Raw genomic sequence first — 11,182 nt, 5'->3', positions numbered from 1 at the left:
TGCGTCACCGCGTGGACTGTGAGCTGCACGCAAACTTTAAAAAAGAACAAAAGAAACAAAGAGAGACAAGGAAACCAGCAAGGCTTAACAGCAACACAATAGAGAGAGGGATGACCAAAGCAAGCCATGATTCTACAAGTTTAACCGCTGACTTTTAAAGTTTTGGATTTTATAATACCTAAGACTTACCCAGTTCTCTCTCTCTCTCTCTCTCTCTTGCACGTGCTGCTCGAGGAGAGGTGCATCTCTCCTTCCCTCTCTGCGAGTTCTCAATGCCGACTAATGGTTGACATCTTCACCTATTTGACTGAAAAGCCCCGCACGATCTGATCGTGAAAAAAGAAAACTAACGATCCTTCTCCCACCTAAGCCGCGCCTGCAACTGTATAGGCTGCAAAACTCCGTCATGAGCAGCGGCACCGGAGGTTCTGGCTACGAAGACGGCCATGGCCAGACGAGCGGGGTTTTTAACTGCGCGGGCGTGGCCGCCGGTGTGATGCTCCTCATCACCACCATCACCGTTCTGTCCTACCTCTGCGCGCGCGTCCGCAGCTCCTCTCAACCGCAAGGATCGAGCGAGCCCGTCAACAGGGTGGTGATCGTCGGAGGAGGGTTGGACGACGCCACCTTGCTCACCTACCCTAAGCTCACGTACTCGGAGGCCAAGAAGGAAAGGGAATCCGTCCTCTCCAACTGCTGCTCCATCTGCCTGTCGGATTACAAGGACACCGACGTGCTCCGGCTGCTCCCAGACTGCTGCCACTTGTTCCATCTCAAGTGCGTGGACCCATGGCTGAAGCTGCAACCCACCTGCCCAGTGTGCCGGACGTCTCCTCTGCCGTCCCCCATGCCCACCCCTTTGGCAGAGGTTGTTCCCTTTGCACTATAGTCGGTCTAGGGATGATCCAATCTGGTTATTGTCCCAAGCCTCCTCTTTTTTGTAATTTCATGTACTGTTACATAAATCATGTAATCACATTATAAATTGTTGAAGGTTGGACCTTATGACATCTTAGAGTAACGGTAGAAACGTATTCTCTCATTTTGTCAATTTTAGATTTTATGATGGATTAAATTGAAAATAGATTATAAGGTAGCTACAATTAGTTTATGCTCTCCAAAACTATATATAATGGTTGTTCTCTTTTGCGGTTCAATCAAGAAAAAAAAATTTGTTCATCTCTCGTAAGGTTTAAAGAAGAAAAAAAAACCACTTATGAAAGATCAAGCATGTGAAAGATCTATCGGAGTATCAATAGATTCAGGTACGTTTCTACATCAAGTTTCATTTATGTTCTTTTCAATGATTTAGCATGAATAAGTTTAACGATCAAATAAAGTATTTTCTGAGATTCTAAATCCAACAATTGGTATCAAAACTTCATATTCTTGTTAAATCATTGAAATATATGATTTTACCATTGTTTATTTGTTAGGTAATGATAATTTCATCGGATTTGGTCTTTTTCCTTTTCGACTACCAGCATTATAGAAGCTAATAAAAAAAACTTTTTATTTGTCGCAGTCGACAATATTGTTGGAGGACTGATGAGACTGACGGCCTACTGTAAAGGGTGGCTCACCCTCTTTGACGACCAGAGGCCACCGGACGGTGTTCGACAGCTTTTCGGTCGTCGTCCTATCATTGGCGCAAGCACCATCTGGTGCCTCCACAGTTATTGAGGAGAAGGGAGGACTTGTCGGTCCTCCCTAGCCTCTTGCTGATCCGATGAGGGCCGGAGCCCCCAACCCTCTCCCCCCCCCCCCCCCCCCCCCACCACCAATTTTTTTTTGTTCTGATATTAGGGCGTAGGGGGAGGAGGGCCAATTGGCCCTCCTTGCACCATCGGCCAATCTAGCCCTCCCACTTTTGGTCCGGATGGTGGAGGGGGCCAATCGACCCCTCCCTGTTTTAGTTTTAGTTAGAGGAAGGGTTGATCGACCCTTCCACTTTTCAGGCTACCGGGGCAGCCCCCCTGACTGTTCACCCACACCGGATGGCGCCCGACGGCAGTGGTTGAGGTTTTTGGCTTGCCCCAACCACCATCGGGTGACCAGGTAATGGCACCGGGTGGCTGGGGTATCATGTTCGCACCAGCCGCGGTCGGGTGACCGGGGTGCGGCACACGGCCAGCCGGGCTCGGTCCCCATCCAGCTTGCGGGGACCAACCCAGGTTGGTATTGGTCTAATCCGCTGGTCAGGTCAAGCCCCGCCCGACCCGGTGGGCCGGACCTTGATGCTTGGCCATGGACTATAAAAAAAAAGGGGGACATTTTTTTTTAAGATTTTTTTTATTATTTTGGGGTCCAGAACAATAAGTATGCATTGCAGGTCCCTTTAGAGGGTTGATTTCGGATAATTTTTTTGCCCTATTTGGACTATGGCTTTGTTTTCTTTTTGTTCATATATATGTAATCTAATATTAAATTTGAAATATGGTATTATTTTCGAAATAAGGGTCTGATATTTTAAAATGAGTTGATTGAAACAACATGTTAGCAATGTAACTTCTCTTGTGTAGATTGACTTGTTTAGGATATTGAGATATTTATATATTTGAGTTTCATGTGAATAGTGATCGGCTCAAAGGAATATTACTATTTTGACGAGCCCATATATATATATATATTCAGTGATAAATATGAGATAATTATCAAATTTTTTATGTAAACAATGAGTCAGTCTAAAGAAATACTTGTTATTTGATAGGATTAATTATTCATGTTTGATTATTGTAATAAGAGTACCACTTACAAGTCGATATTTTTATCCAAAAACTAAATGTCAATGTTTTGCTGGGTATCTTGTAATGGGGTTCACTATAGTTTAAATAAGTTAATTTATATTAATGCATGTAAATTTGTATGTTAATTATGAGTTTGTTGTGGTTTGTTTTGTTCTTGATTCAGTTAATGCTTCTGCTTCTACAATATTTGCAAATATCAATTTGATCACTATTTTGAATGACTATAATTTTAAAAACTGGAAAGAGAATGTTATGATTATTCTTGGGTGTATGGATTTGGACCTTTCACTTCAAGAGGGTCAACTACTTGCTCTTACAGATAGAAGTTCTGTTAAGGATAAAAGAAATCATGAGCGATGGGATCGATCCAATCGTATGAGTCTTATGATCATGAAACGTGTAATTTCAGAAACCTTCAGGGGCATTATATTTGAAGAGGTTAATGCCAAAAAATTCTTTGAGAAAATTGAAAAATGTTTTGCTAAAAATGAAAAGGCTGAGACAAACACTCTCCTTTAGAGTCTTGTTTCAATGATGTATGAAGGAAAAGAGAAAATAAGTGAGTGCATTATAGAAATATCGCATCTTGCTTCAAAACTAAAGCCACTAAAGATAGAGTTGTTTGAGGACTTACTCGTGCATTTAGTTCTGATATCTTTTCTCATACAATACAATTAATTTAAGATCAGTTATAAGTACCAAAATGATAAATGGACTCTTAATGAGCTCATTTCATATTGTGTACAAGAGAAGAAAAGGATGAAGCAAGAAAAGACAGAAAGTGCTTACTTGGCAGTTACCTCTAAAGACAAATTTAATAAAAGAAAAAAGAATAAGAAAGCTGCAGTGGATACTCAATCGCAGAAGAAACAAAAGAGACATCAAGATACAAAGTCTAATTGTTTTTTTTGTAAATGCGAGGGTCACATGAAGAAGGACTGTACCAAATATCATACTTGGCATAAAAATAAAGGTACCCACCTTACTTTTGTTTGTTTTAAGGTTAATTTAATTTTATACTCAAATACACTTGGTAGATGAATTCTGGTGCTACCACTCACATAAGTGCGTCTAGGCAGGGTTGACTAAGTTGTCGAACATTAATTGATGCTGAAAGATTCATTTATATGGGTGATGACAAATCAGTTCAAGTTGAGACAATAGGGACCTTTAGGTTATTATTAAAGAATGATTGTTATTTAGATTTGAAAGAAACATATATAGTACTGTCGTTTAGACATAATTTGATTTTTATTTCCTCATTAGACAAATTTGGTTATTCTTGTTTATCTGAAATTATTCAGTTTAAATTATTTCTTGATTCAAATCTTACTAGGACCGATTTTTTATCTGTGATTGATAACATATATTTACTTAATATTGCTGCCTGATATCATGAAACCTTGCATTCAAGTTCACGTGGTACAAAACAAAAATTAGCCAATAAGAATTCTGCTTTATTATGAAACAAGTGCTTAGGTTACATTTTTAAACAAAGAATTAAAGGCCTTGTGACAAGTGAAATTATTGATTTCCTTGATTTCACTAACTTTCACTTTCAGGTTTGTGTTGAGTACATAAAAGGAAAACAAACAAACCTAAAAAAAATGTGTGTCGAAAGAAGAATAGACGTCTTAGAACTAATTCATACAGATATTTGTGGGTCATTTTCTATGACTTCTTGGAATGGTCAACAATAATTTATTACATTCATAGACAACTATTTACGTTATGGGTACTTATATTTGATTCATGGAAAGTCTCAGTCCCTGGATGCATTCAAATCATTTAAGGGTGAAGTTGAAACCCAATTTGGCAAAAGGATTAAGGCCATCAGATCTGACCGTAGTGGTGAATATTATGGTAGATATGATGAATCAGGTGAACAATGTACATGGCCCTTTCTAAATTTATTAAGGAATGTGGTATCGTCCCTCAGTACACCATGGAAGACACTTCTAGCATTAATGGTATTGCTGAGAGGCGAAATAGGACCTTAAAAGATATGGTAAGGAGTATAATTTCTCTTTCTACCTTACCAAAGTTCCTTTGAAGAGAGGCACTAAAGACAACTTATGTACTGAACAAGGTACCAACTAAAGCAGTAATCAAGACCCCATATGAAATGTGAATAATATAAGGCCGAGTATGACGCATTTTCATATTTGGGGATATCCAGCTAAGGCTAGGTCACATAGGCCACATGAGAAGAAACTAGATTCAAGAACAGTTAGTTATTATTTTTTTAGGTATTCTGAAAAATCTAGGGGTTATAAATTTTATGACTCTATGAATAAGTCCTTTTTTGAGATGAAAAATACTTATTTCTTTGAAGATGATGAGTTTGAGGAGAGTGATAAGGTAAAAGGCATTGTTTTTGAAGAAGAATCTATTCATTTTCCTACAATTGTTGTTGACAATGATCAGATTTTAATTTCTGACATTGTTTAAACAAATCCAGAACAAGGCAATGTTTATGATCTCATAATCTAAAATCAAGTTTTTTCTCCTGAAATACAAACTCAAAAACCTCAAGAAATACCTCAAGTAATTTAAGAACAAGTGTCATTAAGAAAATCCATTAGAGAGAGGAGAAGTGCAATTTCAGATGATTATATTATTTTTTTTCAAGAACATGAGGGTGATATTGACTTAAGGGAAGATAATCCAATCAACATCCATTAAGCTATACAAAGTTTTAACTCTCAAAAGTGGATAAATGTCATGTATAAGGAGATTAAATCCATGAAAGACAATGACATATAGGATTTTATCCCAATACCTAATAGTGTAAAGCCCATTGGTTGCAAATGGATATTTAAAGTCAAGAAGGATTCAATGGGTAATATGGAAAGATATAAGGCCCATCTTGTTGCAAAAGAATTTACTCAAAAAGTAGGCATTGGCTATACAAAGACTTTCTCTTTAGTTTTAACAAAAGAATCTTTCAAAATTATGATGGCACTTGTGGCTCATTATGATTTGGAACTACATCAGATGGATGTAAAGACTACATTCCTTAATTGTGACATTGATGAGACAATATATATAGTGCAATACGAATATTTTATTTTAGGCGCTGCAAAGAAAATGGTTTGCAAATTAAAGAACTCCATCTATGGATTTAAGTAGGCTTCCCATCAATGATATCATAAATTTCATCAAGTTGTTCTCTCATTTGGTTTTGAGATGAATGTGGTTGATGAATGCATATACCATAAGTTCAGTATGGGTAAATATATTTTCCCGATTTTTGTTGTCGATGACATATTACTTGTACAACAAGAAAAATGCTAATTAGCGACAGAAATTTATGATGTATTTTTTCCTTCACAAATTTGCAAAATTAGCGACAAAAAATATTTCATCGATAATCCATCGCTAATTAGCGATGGATTAGCAATGAATTTTATTCTGTCTAACGATCCATCGCAACTTAGCGACGGATCAACGACAAAATTTTTTTGTGGTTACCCCATCGCCAAGTAGCGACATAGTAGCGAGAGAATTTTTCCACCGCTAATCCATCGCTAATTTCCCCGTAAATCCCTATTTTGAGTCCCTTTCTTTTCCTTTCTGTTTTGACTTCGCTGCTCGTTGCCCGCCGCCTATTGCCCGTCGCTCGCCGACCTCCCCCTTCGACTCAGGTAACCCCCGACTCCCCCTCTCTCTTTCCTTTTCCGCCGACCGTTTCCTTTTTTGTCAGGGAACGGCCAAGCCTCCTTGTCTCCCTATCTTAGGGGATGCGAGGGAGGGGCTCGACCCCCCTCCCTGTGTTTTTTTCGATGGGGAGGGGCTGATCCCCCTCCGAGTCTCCCTGTCTTACGGGATGCGCGGGAGGGGCTTGGCCCCCTCCCCTGTTTTTTTTTTTTTTTGCCAGAGAGGGGTCAAGCCCCCTCCCTGTCTCCCTATCTTACGGGATACGCGGGAGGGGCTCGACCCCCTCCCCTATTTTTTTTTCCACCAGGGAGGGGCCGAGCCCCCTCCCTATTTTTTTTACGCCAGGGAGGGCCCGAGCCCCCTCCCTGTCTCCTTGTCTTACGGGATGTGAGGGAGGGGCTCGACCCCCTCTCCTATTTTTTTTTTGTCAGGGAGGGGCCGATCCCCCTCCTTGTCTTACGGGATGCGAGGAAGGGACTCCGACCACTCCCTGTTTCTTTTTTTGCCAGGGAGGTGTCGAGCCTCCTCCCTATATTATTTTGTATATTTGTGCTTTGCAGGTACATTGCTGAGCTAATTGTGCGATGCTTAGTGTTAAGCATCGCATGCGATTAAAAATGCAATGCAAAAAGAAATACGAAAAAAATGCAAAGACAAAAGAAATGCAAATCGGGTAAATACCCATGGTGACTAAGTGATGCAAGCGCATCACATGTTATTTAATTTCTTGGATGCAATACTTTTCTGTTCACACACTCACTTAGTTATGGATATCTAGGATTGCTTTGATGAAGTTTAGAGATCATGTTGAGCATGATTTTAATGTATAAAAATAGAAGTGTTCTTATTTTTGGAGTTCGAATTCCATGCTAGGCATGGTAGTAGTTAACTGGATATTAGAGTGTGTTTGTTGCAAGTACATGTTTGACATTGTTTTGATATGAATGATTTGAATGTATTATAATGTTTGATGTGTCTGTATCCATACTTGCATGAAATTATTTTCCATTTGATTAGGCCTTCCATGTGAAATTGTATCATGAAAACATGCTTAAAATGAATGTATCATTTTATGGAATGTGATTTCATATTTTTAAATATCCACGTGATGTGTATAAATATGATTTGATGGTGTTACACACAAAAATATTGAATTATCAATGCATGCATAATAGTTCATGAAATTGCATTTTATGTTAAGCATGTTTGTGGTGTAGAGAGAAGAAAATTTACGCATTAACGGAAATAAAAAAAATGCTCACAAAAAATCACCAAACAAAAATTAATAGATAAATTAGATATTTTTTTCATCATAGCACTATTATGATTCTCTTTTAACTGGTGATGATAATATCTGTAACATTATAGAACAAAATGGCTGCAAACCGTGAATGGATGTACCGTAGGATAGTTGATAATGAGGTGTCTCATGATTCTCTTTTTGTGGCATTCTTGTGCAGCTGGTAAATAAGCCACGTTTCTTTCCAGGCATGTTCAACTTCAACTATAATGTAAGCCTTTATCAAGTGCTTTGTTGGTATATCTTAAATTTTTATTAATGTATAGCAAGTGGATAATATTTTGGTGTGTTTTTCTTTTCCTTTGGCACCACAAAATTTCATTTTTGAGATGGTAAAACATCAAAGTCTCACATTTACTTGAGTGTTTATGATTTTGAGCATTATGTTTTTAATAGTTGTCATAGGTACAAACATGTTGCTTTATTTTTTTATGGCAGGAAAACAGAGAGAAGTAGGATCAGTTTGTTGGCATATGAAGATTAATTTACTCTTGAGTGATTATATTAAGCCAATGATGAGAGAGATTCCAACTAATCATGTTAATGATTAGGAAACTTGAACTTATGTTTATGTTAATGAATATTAAAAGTTATCATATACTTTCATTTGACTGTGTAATTGTTATTGTAACGTCCCAAATTTCAAACTTGCGAACCTTTTCAGAAAAACAGGCAAGAGACTAAAAATATCTCTTTCCTTCATAGTTTGTTTATGAAATCAGCGAAAGATTTTTCTTTTGTTAAATCAGAAGGCAAGCTAACAACTTTGGGCACGTTAGCTAAAAGAACCAAAACTCACAAAATTTGGGTATCTTAAAAAAAATCCGATACAAACCCAAAGCGTCCAGGATGCGAGCTAAGAGCAGGAAGAAGAAGTCTTGAAGCCATCTTGCAATCGCGATATCGCCCATAGTGTACCTAATCATCACCTATACCCATAGAATGAGTTAGTTTCACGAAAAACTAGTAGGTGCACAAGAGAGACCACAGAAAACTGAATTAAGTACATTTAATTTAGTATGTTGAGCAGTTTAAAGCAGATATGCAGTTAAACAGGTAAGCAGTACAACAAGGTAAGCAGTGCAAACAGGTAAGTAGTGCAAATGCGTAAGTAGTGTAAGCGAGTAAGCGAGTAAGCAGTGCAAACGAGTAAGTAGTGCAAACGAGTAAGCAGTGCAAACAGGTAAGTAGTGCAAGTGGGTAAGTAGTGCAAGCGAGTCAGTAGTGCCAATGTGTAAGCAGTGCAAATGACAAATGCAACATACGATTCAATTGATCGTAGGCTGTGGACCACCACGCAATTAGTTTGTTCTCGTTCCTATAATGAGGTTTCTGCATCTAATCATTATCAGGTCATCGTTTGTCGCCCTCACTACTCCTAACAAACGCTTTGTCCTGAACCACCTTAAACTATTCCCATCTCTCAAGGCCTTACGCGGCCAACTGTCACCGGTTATGACTCACTAAGGCATCATACTTTTTCAGAAAATCCCACCATTCCGTAGAAGGTCCAAAATATGATCATGATCTAAAATCGCTAAAGATCTGATTTTCACATCAGGGATCAGCATGTAATCATGCTAAAGCAGAAAGTCAAACTATAGATTTATAATTGGCTATCTCAAACAATCTTAGAAGATCATCACAGCTCACCATAACTTTTTTTATGGTAAGCAAAAACACAAGATCCGCGTTGGATTGCTTGGTCCGGGAGATATATGACCGGACAAGTAATTACCGCCCTAGAGGGTATACCTGGTCTTGGACCATACATGCCCTCGCAGATAATCTTTTGGAGATCAGGTACTCAACAGACAACCAACTCAATGATACATGCATCAATACAACCGACTGCTCCGAACCATTGACCGCCTCGGGGTCAGTAGCCACAATATGGGCACAAGCATATATATTAGCAATATGCATCGTATCACTTAACATAGAAGCATATAATCCTACACATCATATTATTGCCACAAAGAAAATTGCAATACTCAAATAGGACCTCAAAGCATGCGTAAATGACACATGAGAACACGCAGATAGGGCAATCCAGTTGATTCTATAGGCGAAGAGTAACTAACTCTATCTGACAACCAAACAAAACAACTGAATAAGACAAGCACTCGTAACAATGCTCGTAAAACATACAATTACCATCAAATAGCTCAGTTCATCAGCAAGTAATTAAATTAATCGTAAGGCATAAACCATTGCATCATAAGACATTCATAAGCTATACATGATAAGCAATCATACGGCAGCAGTTATATCACAATATGTAAGCAACTTATAAGACAAGCAACCACATCAATCCTAGTTGCCACCAGTTCATAGATTACGAGCTGTATGCAATCACATCAATCATAAGAGATACAAGCTAACAAGTGCTACGTTACAACAAACACCAAGCAGTTCAACCAAGGGGTAAAACAAGTCACATGCTAATATGTAGCAACTGGCATAATGCTATTATTATAAGCATTTAACTAGAGAAGCTATATGTTACTTAGCAGAGAACTGCGTAAGCAGTTTAATAACTAGAGTAACGCCTCGATAGACGGGTACAGCTCAACGAGTAGCATACTGAACTATCGAGCAAGCAAGCAATCGACCAGTGTGAACAATCTTTATATTTCGATATTACTAGCCCGCGGGTACGCGTAGGCAAAACGTAGAAACAACTGAGACTAGTTCAGGTGTCTGTTATTCTATGTATTTTCAATAACCCGAATAGCTAGTTGAGTCCGCTCCTAAAGGGTCGGCTTTAGCCGAGAGAGAATTCTCCAAAGGAGGTAGTGTCACGGATGCATCTAACTTCTGCAGAAGTGTTAAGCTAACTATTGTAGCCCCTTTCTCCTTAACTCCAATGACTGGGGAGGCTTGATCATTGCTCGTGGGGTGGTTGTTAACAACCTGTCCATTGGAGTTTTGTACCACTTTGTCATCTCCCTTGACAGAACAACCAGAAGTGAATGGGTGTGTTAGAGATTGCTTAACTAACGACCCATCCTATGTTGTGGTCTTTAAACCACTTGAACATCTTGCCTGTGAAGGCGAATGTGAGGCCATTTATGTGATTACAGCATTGTGCATTTAGCACTATTCGAGGTCGCATGACCGTCTCATCCGATCATCGCAGTACTAGATGTGTTATGCATGACTACAAGTACTCTAGGATGAAGGGGGTATAACTCCTCAATAGAAACCTCAACAGGAGTGTTTCACAAAGACGTAATGTTTATCTTTTGAAACAGCAGTACCTTGTGCCAACATTATGCATGCGATTTTCTAGAATCTCATATGCTATCAGGGTATCTACATGCCTCGCATGACTCGATACCAGCCTCGATAGACGGGATACAAGTTTCTCAACAGAACCTCTGTTAAGTAGTTCGCTCGAACCCCAACTCGTCTACAAGACTGCATACTCAAAGAGTCAGGATCCTTGCAAGGTATCTCTCTCCTTAGACGA

General features: G+C 38.9%; 1 pseudogene; it reads left to right on the top strand.

Annotated features, from left to right (window-relative positions):
• Positions 1–993, top strand: LOC149831784 (RING-H2 finger protein ATL70 pseudogene; annotated as a pseudogene).
• The last annotated feature ends 10,189 nt before the right edge of the window (positions 994–11,182 follow it).

Source organism: Nuphar pumila, chromosome 7 (genome assembly GCF_984573655.1).
Source record: "Nuphar pumila chromosome 7, dmNupPumi1.hap1.1, whole genome shotgun sequence".
NCBI lineage: Eukaryota > Viridiplantae > Streptophyta > Magnoliopsida > Nymphaeales > Nymphaeaceae > Nuphar > Nuphar pumila.
Note: the sequence above shows the minus strand (reverse complement) of the source record. Positions and strands in the feature narration are given on the sequence as shown.